This window comes from Arachis stenosperma, chromosome 10 (assembly GCF_014773155.1).
Source record: "Arachis stenosperma cultivar V10309 chromosome 10, arast.V10309.gnm1.PFL2, whole genome shotgun sequence".
NCBI classification, from domain to species: domain Eukaryota; kingdom Viridiplantae; phylum Streptophyta; class Magnoliopsida; order Fabales; family Fabaceae; genus Arachis; species Arachis stenosperma.
The window spans coordinates 74,498,821-74,516,443 of NC_080386.1; the positions used below are offsets into that span (position 1 = coordinate 74,498,821).

The following is a 17,623-nucleotide window of genomic DNA, read 5'->3' on the forward strand; positions in this document are numbered from 1 at the left end:
TAATTCACCTCTTCCATTGAAGGGTTCTCAGGATCATAGGCTTCTTCCTCTGATGAAGCTTCCTTAGTACTGCTTGGTGCATTTTGCATTCCAGACAGACTTTGAGAAATCAAATTGACTTGTTGAGTCAATATCTTGTTCTGAGCCAATATGGCATTCAGAGTGTCAATCTCAAGAACTCCTTTCTTCTGACTAGTCCCATTGTTCACAGGATTCCTTTCAGAAGTGTACATGAATTGGTTATTTGCAACCATTTCAATTAGCTCTTGAGCCTCTGCAGGCGTCTTCTTCAGATGAAGAGATCCTCCAGCAGAGCTATCCAAAGACATCTTGGATAGTTCAGAGAGACCATCATAGAAAATACCTATGATGCTCCATTCAGAAAGCATGTCTGAAGGACATCTTCTGATTAATTGTTTGTATCTTTCCCAAGCTTCATAGAGGGATTCTCCATCCTTCTGTCTGAAGGTTTGGACTTCCAGTCTAAGCTTACTCCATCTTTGTGGTGGAAAGAACTTTGCCAAGAAGGCATTGACTAGCTTTTCCCAAGAGTCCAGGCTTTCTTTAGGTTGAGAATCTAACCATATTCTAGCTCTGTCTCTTACAGCAAAAAGGGAATAGCATCAGTCTATAGACCTCAGGGTTAACCCCATTAGTCTTGACTGTGTCACAGATTTGCAAGAATTCAGCTAAGAACTGATGAGGATCTTCCAATGGAAGTCCATGGAACTTGCAATTCTGTTGCATTAGAGAAACTAATTGAGGCTTAAGCTCAAAGTTGTTTGCTCCAATGGCAGGGATAGAGATGCTTCTCCCATAGAAGTTGGGAGTAGGTGCAGTAAAGTCACCCAGCACCTTCCTTGCATTGTTGGCATTGTTGTTGTTTTCGGCTGCCATAGGTTCTTCTTCTTTGAAGAATTCGGTTAGGTACTCTACAGAGAGTTGTGCCTTAGCTTCTCTTAGCTTTTGCTTCAAGGTCCTTTCAGGTTCAGGGTCAGCTTCAACAAGAATGCCTTTGTCTTTGTTCCTGCTCATATGAAGGAGAAGAGAACAAGAAAATATGGAATCCTCTATGTCACAGTATAGAGATTCCTTGAGGTGTCAGAGGAAAAGAAAAATGGAAGACAGAGGTAGAAAATTCGAACTTATCAAAGAAGATGGAGTTCGAATTTTGCATTAAAGAATAGTGTTAGTCCATAAACAGAAGGATGTGAGAAGAAGGGAAGTAATTTTCGAAAATAAAGTTAAAGATTTTAAAAACATTTTGAAAAATACTAATTAACTTTCGAAAATAAGAATGGGAAAGAAATCAATTGATTTTTAAAAAAGATTTTGAAATTAGAAATCAAAAATATTTGATTGAAAACTATTTTGAAAAAGATGTGGTTAAGAAGATATGATTGGTTTTAAAAAGATGTGATTGAAAAGATATGATTTGAAAACAATTTTTAAAAAGATATGATTTGAAAACAATTTTAAAAAGATATGATTTTAAAAATTAATGACTTGCCTAACAAGAAAAGATATGATTCAAACATAAAACCTTCCTCAACAGAAAAGGCAAAAAATGTTCAATCAAATCATTAATTGTTAGTAAGTATCTTTGAAAAAGGAAAGAAATTAATTTTGAAAACATTTGATTGAAAAGATATGATTTGAAAAAGATTTGATTTTGAAAAACTTTGAAAACTTGAAAAAAAAATTGATTTTGAAAACAAAATCTTCCCTCTTGTGCCATCCTGGCGTTAAACGCCCAGAATGGTGCACATTCTGGCATTTAACGCCCAAACTACTACCCTTTTGGGCGTTAAACGCCCAACCAGGCACCCTGGCTGGCGTTTAAACGCCAGTCTGTCTTCTTCACTGGGCATTTTTGAATGCCCAGCTTTTTCTGTGTGATTCCTCTGCAGTATGTTCTGAATCTTCAATTCTCTGTATTATTGACTTGAAAAGACACAAATTAAAAATATTTTTGGATTTTTAATAATGAGGAATAATCAAAATGCAACTAAAATCAAATAACAATGCATGCAAGACACCAAACTTAGCAGTTTGTATACTATTGACACTAACAAAATGAGAATGCATATGAGAAACAACAAAACACTCAAGTCAATAGAATTCAAAGATCAAAACAAGGAAATCATCAAGAACAACTTGAAGATTAATTAAGACACATGCATAAATTCGAAAAATGCAAGAAGAACAGAAACATGCAATTGACACCAAACTTAAAATGAGACACTAGACTCAAACAAGAAATATTTTTGGATTTTATGCTTTTGTAATTTTTTTTTTTTGGTTATTTTTCGAAAATTAGGTGAAAAGGAAAATAAAGGTATCAAAATTCTTAATGAGAATTCCAGGAATCATGCAATGTTAGTCTAAAGCTTTAGTCTAAAGGAATTAGACATAGCTAGCTAAGCTTCAGCAAGACATTGCATTCAAGAGCTAAATTGATGATGATCAATCAGCTTTGGTGATGATAAGAACATCACCTTGAAACACTAGAATTCATTCTTAAGAACTCTGAAGAAAAATAATACCTAATCTAAGCAACAAGATGAACCGTCAGTTGTCCATACACAAGAACAATCCCCGGCAACGGCGCCAAAAACTTGGTGCACGAAATTGTGATCACTACAACTTCGCACAACTAACCAGCAAGTGCACTGGGTCGTCCAAGTAATAAACCTTACGCGAGTAAGGGTCGATCCCACGGAGATTGGTGGTATGAAGCAAGCTATGGTCATCTTGTAAATCTCAGTCAGGCAGACTCAAATGGGTATAGATGATGAACGAAAATAATATAAAAGATAAAGATAGAGATACTTATGTATATCATTGGTGTAAGAGCTTCAGACAAGCATATGAAGATGCCTTCCCTTCCGTCTCTCTGCTTTCCTACTGTCTTCATCCAATCCTTCTTACTCCTTTCCATGGCAAGCTCGTGTAGGGTTTCACTGTTGTCAGCAGCTACCTCCCATCCGCGCAGTGAAAGCTAATGCACGCACTCTGTCACAGTGCTGCCAATCACCGGTTTGGTTCCCTCCCCTACCGGAATAGAATCACTCTTTTGCGTCTGTCACTAACGCCCAGTAGGTTACAGGTTTGAAGCACGTCACAGTCATTCAATCATTGAATCCTACTCAGAATACCACAGACAAGGTTAGACCTTCCGGATTCTCTTGAATACTGCCATCAGGTCCTGCCTATACCACGAAGACTCTGATCTCACGGAATGGTTGGCTCGTTTGTCAGGCGAGCACTCGGTTGTCAGGCGATCAACCATGCATCATGCAATCAGAAATCCAAGAGATAATCACTAAGCCTCAGATGCTTGTAGAACAAGAATGGTTGTCAGTCACCTTGTTCATGGGTGAGAATGATGATGAGTGTCACGGATCATCACATTCATCAAGTTGAAGAACAAGTGATATCTTGGACAAAGAACAAGCGGAATTGAATAGAAGAACAATAGTAATTGCATTAATACTCGAGGTACAGCAGAGCTCCACACCTTAATCTATGGTGTGTAGAAACTCCACCGTTGAAAATACATAAGAACAAAAGTGATCATTGGTTTCGGCCCCAAAGAGGGAACCAGAAGAACCAAGATGAAAATACAATAGTAAAAGGTCCTACTTATAGAAAACTAGTAGCCTAAGGTTTACAAAGATAAGTAAATGACATAAAAATCCACTTCCGGGCCCACTTGGTGTGTGCTTGGGCTGAGCAATGAAGCATTTTCGTGTAGAGACTCTTCTTGGAGTTAAACGCCAGCTTTTATGCCAGTTTGGGCGTTTAACTCCCAATTAGGTGCCAGTTCCGGCGTTTAACGCTGGAATTTCTTGAGGTGACTTTGAACGCCGGTTTGGGCCATCAAATCTTGGGCAAAGTATGGACTATTATATATTGCTGGAAAGCCCAGGATGTCTACTTTCCAACGCCGTTGAGAGCGCGCCAATTGAGCTTCTGTAGCTCCAGAAAATCCTCTTCGAGTGCAGGGAGGTCAGAATCCAACAGCATCTGCAGTCCTTTTCAGTCTCTGAATCAGATTTTTGCTCAGGTCCCTCAATTTCAGCCAGAAAATACCTGAAATCACAGAAAAGCACACAAACTCATAGTAAAGTCCAGAAAAGTGAATTTTAGCTAAAAACTAATAAAAATATACTAAGAACTCGACTAAATATACCAAAAACATACTAAAAACAATGCCAAAAAGTATACAAATTATCCGCTCATCATCTACTTTCCAACGCCGTTGAGAGCGCGTCAATTGGGCTTCTGTAGCTCCAGAAAATCCACTTCGAGTGCAGGGAGGTCAGAATCCAACAGCATCTGCAGTCCTTTTCAGTCTCTGAATCAGATTTTTGCTCAGGTCCCTCAATTTCAGCCAGAAAATACCTGAAATCACAGAAAAACACACAAACTCATAGTAAAGTCCAGAAAAGTGAATTTTAACTAAAAACTAATAAAAATATACTAAAAACTCAACTAAATATACTAAAAACATACTAAAAATAATGCCAAAAAGCGTACAAATTATCCGCTCATCACAACACCAAACTTAAATTGTTGCTTGTCCCCAAGCAACTGAAAATCAAATATAAAAAGAAGATAATATGCAATGAACTCCAAAAATATCTATGAAGATCAGTATTAATTAGATGAGCGGGGTGATGCCAAGGCATCTTAGGCTAGTTTCACTAGCCTTTTTCTTTTATTTTTAGTTGTTTTATGCATTTTCTTGAGCCTTAAGTAATCATTTGGGCCAAATAGTCATGCTTGTCTTAAATCATTCAAACATGAAGATTTTGATGCAAATTCCATGAGTTTTTAATTATATTCCTTGAATGCTATGAATGGAAGAATTCTCATGAAATTTTGCAAGACTTTGATGCAGTTGTTTGGATGATTTCAGGGAAGAAGAGGCTAGGCAAGGAAGCAACAAAATCAATAAAAGAAGCTTGAATATCACATGTGGAGTTTAAGCTCCAGTTTAAGCTTAAACTGGAGCATTAAACGCCAAAATCATGAAAGCTAAAAGTGGCGTTTAACCTCCAGTTTAACCTTAAATTGGAAGTTAAACGCCAGAAATGAAATGCATCAGGGAGCCATTCCACGTTTAAGCTCCAGTTTAACCTTAAACTGGAGCTTAAACGTGTTCGACATTCTCCTCCAGGGTTGCGTTTTGCATTTCCACGTTTAAGCTCCAGTTTAAGCTTAAACTGGAGCTTAAACGTGCTCGAGCTTGTGCCTCCAGGGAGTGCCAGCGTTTAAGCTCCAGTTTAAGCTTAAACTGGAGCTTAAACGTGTTATATGGAACAGCTTGACCATGCCTTCTTCAAACATAAATAACTTGAGCTATAGAGATCCAATTGAGGTGCTTCCAGTTGCGTTAGAAAGCTGACATCCATAGCTTTCCAACGAGGTATAATAGTCTATATTTGGCATCAAATTGGCAAGGTTGACAAGAGAACAAAGTGACGACTCAAGAAAGGGGGGTGCAACGTTTGAGTGTAGTTTAATGGATCATTATCCTTTTTGGATCAATTATGTCACTCTACCCTTCAAGCAATCAAGGCCCATCAACAACACCAAATCAAGGCCACAAGAATCATCTAGAATAGTTTATTTTCATTTGATTGTAATTTGCTTTTAATTTCATTTTCATTTTGTAATTTAGGGAGCCTATTTAAAGGCCTTAGTTTCTGCATTTGAGGGAGACTGGATTGAAGGGTAATCCAGCCCCTGAGGGGGACTTTTTTACACGGGAAAACTTTTTGATCATCTTGTTACTTTTCATATTTTGTAATTGAATTCAGAGCTATGACTCACTAAACCCCTTTCATTGGGTTAGGGAGCTCTATTGTAATTCAATGAATCAATAATAGTTTTATCTTCTTCTTCAATCTTTTCTCTTGAATTTTGTTAGAAAGCTTCTCGATCTAATTCCATTGGGTAGTTGTCTTGGGAAAGAAACTACCCATAATTGGAATCCTTCGGAACCTTGGGAAAGGAATGGAGGATTCATGCTAGAGAAGCTTTCTCACAGTGAATTGGATTGGGGTTTGGATGGATATTGTGACATGTAATCCTACCAAATTGTGGTTCATGAAACTGTGTGGTATAATCAGTGATCGAGCATCATCTCTTCTTATGAACATTTAAACCAAGGGATTGGGAATTTGTTTGTTTTTAGAGAGAATTGGTGAGCCAAGGGATTGGGATCCAATCATATAAGATTGCTAAGCAAAAATTCAATGAATGCATTGGTTGAGGAAGGGATAAGACGTTTTGATTCGGAGATCTCAATATCTCCTGAAACCCAATGAATTCCCCATTTCTGATCTAACACTTTCTCTTTACATTCTGTAATTAAATTCATGCAATCACCCCCATCCCTTTTAATTTCAGCAATTTAGCTTCTCGCTCTTTAATTCATGCAATTTTACATTCCGCAATTCTCATCTAAATCTTGATTCCGCTCAACTAGAACATACTTCTAATCCGAATTGCTCACTCAACCAATCCTTTTGGGATTCGACCTCACTCTATTGTGAGTTTTTACTTGACGATAACCGGTGCACTTGCCGGAAGGAATTTTGCCGATCGTGCAATTTCCTAAAATCGTGGCTATCATGTTTATAGCCAGCATCAAGTTTATGGCGCCGTTGCCGGGGATTGGTTTTCGATTGACAATTCTCAAATTGGAAGTTAACTAGATTGAGCATTTTTTTTTTGTTTTGATAATTTAGTTCAAGTTACTTGTTGAATTTTAATTTCTGCACTCTGTTACTTGTTTTCTTTCTTTATGCCTTTAAATTCAAGCAACTAACTCACTGACTCACTAACTATTTGAATTAATTCCTCAACTGCTCTAACCATACTCTTCCATTAACCAAGAGTATTTCACTTGTTTGTTGCCTGTGCTGTGTTCTTGTATGACAGGTAGGAGAGGAGAGACAACAACTCCTCCATATACCGAACCAGAGAGGACCCTTCATAGACGTAGAAGGGAAGCAAAAGGGAAGAGTGTACTGGGAGAAGAAGAATCTGAAGGAGAATCTGAGGACAATTTTGAGGAAGCTCTAGATCTCAACATGGATAGAGAAGTTCACAACCATGAGAGAGCTGATGGAAACAATGCCATTCCCGAGAGGAGGGTTCTTGGTTCATACATAAACCCAACCTCTGGGAATTGTGGTAGCAGCATTCAGAAACCACCCATTCAGGCCAACAATTTTGAACTCAAACCACAGCTAATATCACTGGTGGAGAATCATTGTTCATTTGGTGGGAGTGCTAATGAAGATCCAAACCAACATCTCACAAAATTCCTGAGAATTTGCGACACTGTGAAGTCCAATGGAGTCCAGGAAGATGCCTATAAACTGCTCTTGTTCCCATTTTCACTTAGGGACAAGGCAGCTAAGTAGCTGGAATCATTCCCAAGGGGGAGCCTAACAACCTGGGATGAGGTGGAAAGCAAGTTTCTGGCACGTTTCTACCCCCACAAAAGGTCAATAGGCTTCGATCTGAGGTTCAAACTTTTAGACAACAAGATGGTGAAACTCTCTACGAGGCATGGGAGAGGTTCAAGGATTTGACAAGGAGATGCCCACCAGACATGTTTCATGACTGGGTGCAATTGCATATTTTCTATGATGGACTCTCTTATGAATCAAGGAAGGCTGTAGACCATTCATCAGGAGGTTCATTGAACAGGAAGAAGACTGTGGAAGAAGCCATTGAAGTGATTGAGACAGTGGCTGAGAATGAGTACTACTATGCTTCAGAGAGACACAACACTAAGGGAGTCATGGCGCTGAACCATGTTGATACAATTCTAGCCCAGAACAAGGTGTTTGCCAAGCAACTAGCAGAGCTCACCAGGAAATTAGACACAAATCAAGTGGCTGCAATACACACACAAGATCAAGAGGAAGTAAGCACTGAAGGAGGTGATTGGGAAGAGGCCAACTATGTGGGAAATCAACAAAGGCAACCATATGATCCACACTCCAACACTTACAACCAAGGTTGGAAAAACCACCCAAACTTTGGGTGGGGAAACCAGCAAACCCAACCACAAAACCACAAACCTTACAACTCCAACCAAAGATCATACCAACCCACACAAAACACATACTCCCAGCCACCATATCACAGCCAAGATAATCAACCTCATCAACCCAATCCGAACCAATCACTTCATGATCAATTAAACAGGATAGAAGGAATGCTTGCAACTATGGGCAGAGATGTGGCCGATTTGAAAGGCTTTAAGGAAGAAGTGATATCCAACTTACAAAATCAAGGTGCTGCCATTCAAAAGCTAGAAGCACAAATTGGATATCTATCAAAGCAAATCCCTACCCACAATTCTTCTAGTGATACCATGGCAAACCCAAGGGAGGAATCAGAAGAACAAGAAAGGGAGAAAGTCAATCAAGGGAGATCACACTCCAATGAAACAGAGAGTTGCAAAGAGGAAGGGTTCATTGAACCACAAATTCAGGAAGCTTTTGATGAACAGGATACTCCAACTGTCCAACAACAACCAAGTTCTGAGATCAAGGATGTGAAGGCAGTAGAAACAAGCACCAAAATGAGGATTGTGACCGAGAAACAAAGGACCATATCCATGAAGAAGAGAAGGTCGAAGAACAATCCAACTCCTGAGCCAACAAGCAAGTTCACTCAAGCCAATCACAAGGGAAAGCTCGCTGGAAAGAGGCATTCACAACAAGGGGCACTAACTAGCTCCTTTATCCACTTGAAGTCATTCCTCTTAACAAACTGGAGGAAGAGGAAGAAAGTCAGGAACAGCATGTCAAGCTAATGACAGTAAACGAGCGCTTGTTGGGAGGCAACCCAACCAAAGGTAGTTTTTCTTTTCTAGTTATTTCAATAAAAGAGTTAAGTAGATTTATCTGTATTGCAAGGAGCTAAGTTTGGTGTTGCACACCAAAACAATTCAAGGGTGAATGTGAGATTCTAAGTTTGGTGTTCCACCAAAAACTTCATTAAAAGCACATTTCTACCTCAGCATGACTAGTCACTAGCTCCAACCAATCAGGGAAACTACTTAAACAATAGTTAAATTTCTAGTTCATAGTTTCTTTTTCTAGTTCATAGTTATTTTCTTAATAAAAGCACATGAGGTTTTCTGCATATGATCCAAATTGCTGCATATGGCAAGGAACTAAGTTTGGTGTTTACACACCAATCTAAGTTCAGAGGCCTACAAACATACATGCATGCTAACCAATTCTCAAAGTGCTTGGGGAACAAGCAACTTCTAATAGCTTTGCAGGAAGACAATCAATCTCATGGAAGGAATATACAATCATCAAAGAGAACACCAAGGCTAGGAAGGATGATGAACAACAAAGAAGATGCTAAAAGGTTGTATTGTCACTTAATTGCTTGTACTTTGAATTGCTGATATTGGAAGTTTGCATGCACCCCTGCTTTAAGTTTGAGTCATTGCAGTTTTGTCTGTTTGTTTAATTTCCAAATAAGTGATAGTCTAAGTGTCTGGATAAACTTCACTTGCTTAAATGTATGCTTGCCCTGTTTGTTCTGTTCCAAAAAAAAATATATATATATATATATATATATATATATATATATATATAAAAGAAATGTTTGAACAAAAGTAACTCAATTCCATTTGGTAAGAAATCAAATAAGATTAAGTGGTGGTATGCATGTTTGATTGAATAGTCAGCTCACTAAGAAATAAAGTTAGAATTGTCACTTTTAGTGGAAATTAGGATGCTGTCTATGGATCTTGGTAAATAAATGTCCTTGGCCAAGGGAAAGAAAGAAAAAAAAAAGCCAATGAGAAAGGTAACCAAAAAGCAAAAGAATTAAGAAAATAAAGCTAGGCACCAATGGTTTGAACTTCTGAGACATATGCCTGTGGTGTTTATGTACTAGGATCTGCTTGGATGAATAGGTTCTGTGGAGTGTTTCAACACTTGGTAACTTGGGTTAACTAACCCGGGATTATCAACCAAAAGTCCATTATCAAGAGCAACCTAGCTACAAAACATTTAGTTACACAAAGAGGTGCTGGGCACCAATATCTTGTGAAGAAATGTAAACTAAAGTGCCTGTGGTGGATATGTGTGAGAACTGATAAGGAAAGAAAAATGTCAAAAGCTTGTGCAACACATGACACTGAGCAACAAGGAGCAAATAAGCTCAAAGAAAAAGAAAAACAAAGAAAAGAAAATTTCCAAGGATATGTGAATAACAAGAGGCCATAGCAGTGTTTTAGTGGAAACATAAAAAGTGACATTCTTACCTAAGAAACAATAAAGTGATGCTGCAACAACTTTCTGCATGAACACCCCATTAATCAATGTCAATTACTTACTGATATGGCTAATGAATTTACTTTCTGTTTCATTCTTTCTTCTCAATAATTCAGAACTTGCTTGGGGACAAGCAAGGATTAAGTTTGGTGTTGTGATGCCAAGGCATCTTAGGCTAGTTTCACTAGCCTTTTTCTTTTATTTTTAGTTGTTTTATGCATTTTCTTGAGCCTTAAGTAATCATTTGGGCCAAATAGTCATGCTTGTCTTAAATCATTCAAACATGAAGATTTTGATGCAAATTCCATGAGTTTTTAGTTATATTCCTTGAATGCTATGAATGGAAGAATTCTCATGAAATTTTGCAAGACTTTGATGCAGTTGTTTGGATGATTTCAGGGAAGAAGAGGCTAGGCAAGGAAGCAACAAAATCAATAAAAGAAGCTTGAATATCACATGTGGAGTTTAAGCTCCAGTTTAAGCTCCAGTTTAAGCTTAAACTGGAGCATTAAACGCCAAAATCATGAAAGCTGAAAGTGGCGTTTAACCTCCAGTTTAACCTTAAACTGGAAGTTAAACGCCAGAAATGAAATGCATCAGGGAGCCATTCCACGTTTAAGCTCCAGTTTAACCTTAAACTGGAGCTTAAACGTGTTCGACATTCTCCTCCAGGGTTGCGTTTTGCATTTCCACGTTTAAGCTCCAGTTTAAGCTTAAACTGGAGCTTAAACGTGCTCGAGCTTGTGCCTCCAGGGAGTGCCAGCGTTTAAGCTCCAGTTTAAGCTTAAACTGGAGCTTAAACGTGTTATATGAAACAGCTTGACCATGCCTTCTTCAAACATAAATAACTTGAGCTATAGAGATCCAATTGAGGTACTTCCAGTTGCGTTAGAAAGCTGACATCCATAGCTTTCCAACGAGGTATAATAGTCTATATTTGGCATCAAATTGGCAAGGTTGACATGAGAACAAAGTGACGACTCAAGAAAGGGGGGTGCAACGTTTGAGTGTAGTTTAATGGATCATTATCCTTTTTGGATCAATTATGTCACTCTACCCTTCAAGCAAGCAAGGCCCATCAACAACACCAAATCAAGGCCACAAGAATCATCTAGAATAGTTTATTTTCATTTGATTGTAATTTGCTTTTAATTTCATTTTCATTTTGTAATTTAGGGAGCCTATTTAAAGGCCTTAGTTTCTGCATTTGAGGGAGACTGGATTGAAGGGGAATCCAGCCCCTGAGGGGGACTTTTTTACACGGGAAAACTTTTTGATCATCTTGCTACTTTTCATATTTTGTAATTGAATTCAGAGCTATGACTCACTAAACCCCTTTCATTGGGTTAGGGAGCTCTATTGTAATTCAATGAATCAATAATAGTTTTATCTTCTTCTTCAATCTTTTCTCTTGAATTTTGTTAGAAAGCTTCTCGATCTAATTCCATTGGGTAGTTGTCTTGGGAAAGAAACTACCCATAATTGGAATCCTTCGGAACCTTGGAAAAGGAATGGAGGATTCATGCTAGAGAAGCTTTCTCACAGTGAATTGGATTGGGGTTTGGATGGATATTGTGACATGTAATCCTACCAAATTGTGGTTCATGAAACTGTGTGGTATAATCAGTGATCGAGCATCATCTCTTCTTATGAACATTTAAACCAAGGGATTGGGAATTTGTTTGTTTTTAGAGAGAATTGGTGAGCCAAGGGATTGGGATCCAATCATATAAGATTGCCAAGCAAAAATTCAATGAATGCATTGGTTGAGGAAGGGATAAGACGTTTTGATTCGGAGATCTCAATATCTCCTGAAACCCAATGAATTCCCCATTTCTGATCTACCACTTTCTCTTTACATTCTGTAATTAAATTCATGCAATCACCCCCATCCCTTTTAATTTCAGCAATTTAGCTTCTCGCTCTTTAATTCATGCAATTTTACATTCCGCAATTCTCATCTAAATCTTGATTCCGCTCAACTAGAATATACTTCTAATCCGAATTGCTCACTCAACCAATCCTTGTGGGATTCGACCTCACTCTATTGTGAGTTTTTACTTGACGATAACCGGTGCACTTGCCGGAAGGAATTTTGCCGATCGTGCAATTTCCTAAAATCGTGGCTATCAAGTTTATGGCTATCACGGGGCTTTTAGCTTTTTGCCTCTGAATAGTTTTGGCATCTCACTTTATCCTTTGAAATTCAGAATGATTGGCTTCTTCAGGAACTCAGAATCCAGATAGTGTTATTGATTCTCCTAGTTAAGTATGATGATTCTTGAACACAGCTACTTTATGAGTCTTGGCCGTGGCCCAAAGCACTCTGTCTTCCAGTATTACCACCGGATACATACATGCCACAGACACATGATTGGGTGAACCTTTTCAGATTGTGACTCAGCTTTGCTAGAGTCCCCAATTAGAGGTGTCCAGGGTTCTTAAGCACACTCTTTTTGCCTTGGATCACAACTTTATTTCTACCCTTGCCTTTTGGTTTAAAGGGCTATTGGCTTTTTCTGCTTACTTTTTCTTTTTCTCTTTCTCCCTTTTTTTTTCGTTTTTCTTCTTCTTCTTTTTTTTTTTTTGTATTCACTGCTTTTTCTTGCTTCAAGAATCATTTTTATGATTTTTCAGATCCTCAGTAACATGTCTCCTTTTTCATCATTCTTTCAAGAGCCAATAACTTTAACATTCATGAACCACAAATTCAAAAGACATATGCACTGTTTAGGCATACATTCAGAAACAAAAGCATTGCCACCACATCAAAATAATTAATCTGTTATAAAATCTGAAATTCATGCAATTCTTTTCTTTTTTCAATTAAGAACATTTTTTATTCAAGAAAGGTGATGGATTCATAGGACATTCATAACTTTAAGGCATAGATACTAATGATCATAAGACACAAACATGGATAAACATAAAGCATAATTTTCGAAAAACAGAAAAATAAAGAACAAGGAGATTAAAGAACGGGTCCACCTTAGTGATGGTGGCTTGTTCTTCCTCTTGAAGGTCTTATGGAGTGCTTGAGCTCCTCAATGTCTCTTCCTTGTCTTTGTTGCTCCTCTCTCATAATTCTTTGATCTTGTCTAATTTCATGGAGGAGGATGGAATGTTCTTGGTGCTCCACCCTTAGTTGTCCCATGTTGGAACTCAATTCTCCTAGGGAGGTGTTGATTTGCTCCCAATAGTTTTGTGGAGGAAAGTGCATCCCTTGAGGCATCTCAGGGATTTCATGATGAGAGGGGTCTCTTGTTTGCTCCATCCTTTTCTTAGTGATGGGCTTGTCCTCATCAATGAGGATGTCTCCTTCTATGTCAACTCCAACTGAATAACAGAGGTGACAAATGAGATGAGGAAAGGCTAACCTTGCCAAGGTAGAGGACTTGTCCGCCACCTTATAGAGTTCTTGGGCTATAACCTCATGAACTTCCACTTCCTCTCCAATCATGATGCTATGAATCATGATGGCCCGGTCTAGAGTAACTTCCGACCAGTTGCTAGTTGGGATGATTGAGCGTTGGATAAACTCCAACCATCCTCTAGCCACGGGCTTGAGGTCATGCCTTCTCAATTGAACCGGCTTCCCTCTTGAATCTCTCTTCCATTGGGCGCCCTCTTCACAAATGTCTATGAGGATTTGGTCCAACCTTTGATCAAAGTTGACCCTTCTAGTGTAAGGATGTTCATCTCCTTGCATCATGGGCAAGTTGAATGCCAACCTTACATTTTCCAGACTAAAATCTAAGTATTTCCCCCGAACCATTGTAAGCCAATTCTTTGGATCCGGGTTCACACTTTGATCATGGTTCTTGGTGAACCATGCATTGGCATAGAACTCTTAAACCATTAAGATTCCGACTTGTTGAATGGGGTTGGTAAGAACTTCCCAATCTCTTCTTCGAATCTCATGTCAGATCTCCGGATATTCACTCTTTTTGAGTTTGAAAGGGACCTCGGGGATCACCTTCTTCAAGGCCACAACTTCATAGAAGTGGTCTTGATGCACCCTTGAGATGAATCTCTCCATCTCCCATGACTCGGAGATGGAAGGTTTTGCCTTCCCTTTCCTCTTTCTAGAGGTTTCTCCTGCCTTGGATGCCATAAATGGTTATGGAAAAACAAAAAGCAATGCTTTTACCACACCAAACTTAAAAGGTTTGTTCGTCCTCGAGCAAAAGAAGAAAGAAGAGAGTAGAAGAAGAAGAAATGGAGGAGAGGGAGATGGCTTTGTGGTTCGGCCAAAAAGGGAAGAAGTAATGTTTAGGGTGTGTGAAAATGAAAGAGTGAAGATGGGTTTATATAGGGGTGAAGAGAGGGGTAGGGTTCGGCCATTATGGGTGGGTTTGGGAGGGAAAGTGGTTTGAATTTGAATGGTGAGGTAGGTGGGGTTTTATGAAGGATGGATGTGAGTGGTGAAGAGGATAGTGGGATTTGATAGGTGAGGGGTTTTTGGGGAAGAGTGGTAGAGGTGATTGGTGAAGGGGTGAAGAAGAAGAGAGAGGGTGGTGGGGTAGGTGGGGATCCTGTGGGGTCCACAGATCCTGAGGTGTCAAGGAAAAGGCATCCCTGCACCAAGTGGCGTGCAAAAATGCATTCTGTGCCAATTCTGGCGTTAAACGCCGGGCTGGTGCCCATTTCTGGCGTTTAACGCCAGCTTCTTGCCCTTTTCTGGCATTTAACGCCAGTCTGGTGCCCCTTTCTGGCGTTAAACGCCCAGAATGGTGCCAGACTGGGCGTTAAACGCCCAACTGCTACCCTTACTGGCGTTTAAACGCCAGCAAGATCTTCCTCCAGGGTGTGCTGTTTTTCTTCCTGTTTTTATTCTGTTTTTGCTTTTTCAATTGATTTTGTGACTTCTCATGATCATCAACCTACAGAAAACATAAAATAACAAAGGAAATTTGATAAAATATAACATTGGGTTGCCTCCCAACAAGCGCTTCTTTAATGTCAGTAGCTTGACAGTGGGCTCTCATGGAGCCTCACAAATGCTCAGAGCAATGTTGGAACCTCCCAACACCAAACTTAGAGTTTGAATGTGGGGGTTCAACACCATACTTAGAATTTGGTTGTGGCCTCCTAACACCAAACTTAGAGTTTGACTGTGGGGGCTCTGTTTGGCTCTGTTTTGAGAGAAGCTCTTCATGCTTCCTCTCCATGGTGACAGAGGGATATCCTTAAGCCTTAAACACAAAGGATTCTTCATTCACTTGAATGATCAATTCTCCTCTGTCCACATCAATCACAGCCTTTGCTGTGGCTAGGAAGGGTCTGCCAAGGATGATGGATTCATCCATGCACTTCCCAGTCTCTAGGACTATGAAATCAGTAGGGATGTAATGGTCTTCAACTTTTATCAGAACATCCTCTACAAGTCCATAAGCTTGTTTTCTTGAGTTGTCTGCCATCTCTAGTGAGATTCTTGCAGCTTATACCTCAAAGATCCATAGCTTCTCCATTACAGAAAGAGGCATGTGGTTTACACTTGACCCTAGGTCACACAGAGCCTTCTTGAAGGTCATGTTGCCTATGGTACAAGGTATTGAAAACTTCCCAGGATCTTGTCTCTTTGGAGGTAATCTCTGCCTAGACAAGTCATCCAGTTCTTTGGTGAGCAAAGGAGGTTCGTCCTCCCAAGTCTCATTACCAAATAACTTGTCATTTAGCTTCATGATTGCTCCAAGGTATTTAGCAACTTGCTCTTCAGTGACATACTCATCCTCTTCAGAGGAAGAATACTCATCAGAGCTCATGAATGGCAGAAGTAAGTCCAGTGGAATCTCTATGGTCTCATTTTGAGCCTCTGATTCCCATGGTTCCTCATTAGGGAACTCATTGGAGGCCAGTGGACGTCCATTGAGGTCTTCCTCAGTGGCGTTCACTGCCTCTCCTTCCTCTCCAAATTCGGCCATGTTGATGGCCTTGCACTCTCCTTTTGGATTTTCTTCTGTATTGCTTGGAAGAGTACTAGGAGGGAGTTCAGTAATTTTCTTGCTCAACTGTCCCACTTGTGCCTCCAAATTCCTAATGGAGGACCTTGTTTCAGTCATGAAACTTTGAGTGGTTTTGATTAGATCAGAGACCATGGTTGCTAAGTCAGAGTGGTTCTGCTTAGAATTCTCTGTCTGTTGCTGAGAAGATGATGGAAAAGGCTTGCTATTGCTAAACCTGTTTCTTCCACCATTATTGTTGTTGAAACCTTGTTGAGGTCTCTGTTGATCCTTCCATGAGAGATTTGGGTGATTTCTCCATGAAGAATTATAGGTGTTTCCATAGGGTTCTCCCATGTAATTCACCTCTTCCATTGAAGGGTTCTCAGGATCATAAGCTTCTTCTTCAGATGAAGCATCCTTAGTACTGCTTGGTGCATTTTGCATTCCAGACATACTTTGAGAAATCAAATTGACTTGCTGAGTCAATATTTTGTTCTGAGCCAGAATGGCATTCAGAGTATCAATCTCAAGAACTCCTTTCTTCTGATTTATTCCATTGTTCACAGGATTCCTTTCAGAAGTGTACATGAATTGGTTATTTGCAACCATTTCAATTAGTTCTTGAGCTTCTGTAGGCGTCTTCTTCAGATGAAGAGATCCTCCAGCAGAGCTATCCAAAGACATCTTGGACAGTTCAGAGAGACCATCATAGAAAATGCCTATGATGCTCCATTCAGAAAGCATATCAGAGGGACACTTTCTGATCAATTGTTTGTATCTTTCCCAAGCTTCATAGAGGGATTCTCCTTCCTTCTGTTTGAAGGTTTGGACTTCCACTCTAAGCTTACTCAATTTTTGAGGTGGAAAGAACTTTGCCAAGAAGGCATTGACTAGCTTTTCCCAAGAGTTCAGGCTTTCTTTAGGTTGTGAGTCCAACCATATCCTAGCTCTGTCTCTTACAGCAAAAGGAAATAGCATAAGTCTGTAGACCTCAGGGTCAACCCCATTAGTCTTGACAGTGTCACAGATTTGCAAGAATTCAGCTAAAAACTGATGAGGATCTTCCAATGGAAGTCCATGGAACTTGCAATTCTGTTGCATTAGAGAAACTAATTGAGGCTTAAGCTCAAAGTTGTTTGCTCCAATGGCAGGGATAGAGATGCTTCTCCCATAGAAGTCGGGAGTAGGTGCAGTAAAGTCACCCAGCACCTTCCTTGCATTGTTGGCATTGTTGTTGTTTTCGGCTGCCATGGTTTCTTCTTCTTTGAAGATTTCTGTTAGGTTCTCTACAGAGAGTTGTGCCTTAGCTTCTCTTAGCTTTCGCTTCAAGGTCCTTTCAGGTTCAGG

At 39.5% G+C, this 17,623-nt stretch overlaps 3 non-coding genes across 3 annotated transcripts; 2 read left to right on the forward strand and 1 right to left on the reverse strand.

Annotated features, from left to right (window-relative positions):
* The first annotated feature begins 383 nt into the window (after positions 1-383).
* On the forward strand, positions 384-491 carry LOC130959136 (small nucleolar RNA R71). The gene has a single exon (XR_009078231.1). It is a non-coding gene; the product is annotated as a small nucleolar RNA R71 (small nucleolar RNA).
* A 7,040-nt stretch (positions 492-7,531) lies between these two features.
* LOC130958465 (small nucleolar RNA R71) lies at positions 7,532-7,635 on the reverse strand. Its single transcript, XR_009077585.1, has one exon. It is a non-coding gene; the product is annotated as a small nucleolar RNA R71 (small nucleolar RNA).
* A 9,379-nt stretch (positions 7,636-17,014) lies between these two features.
* Positions 17,015-17,122, forward strand: LOC130958572 (small nucleolar RNA R71). Its single transcript, XR_009077686.1, has one exon. It is a non-coding gene; the product is annotated as a small nucleolar RNA R71 (small nucleolar RNA).
* The last annotated feature ends 501 nt before the right edge of the window (positions 17,123-17,623 follow it).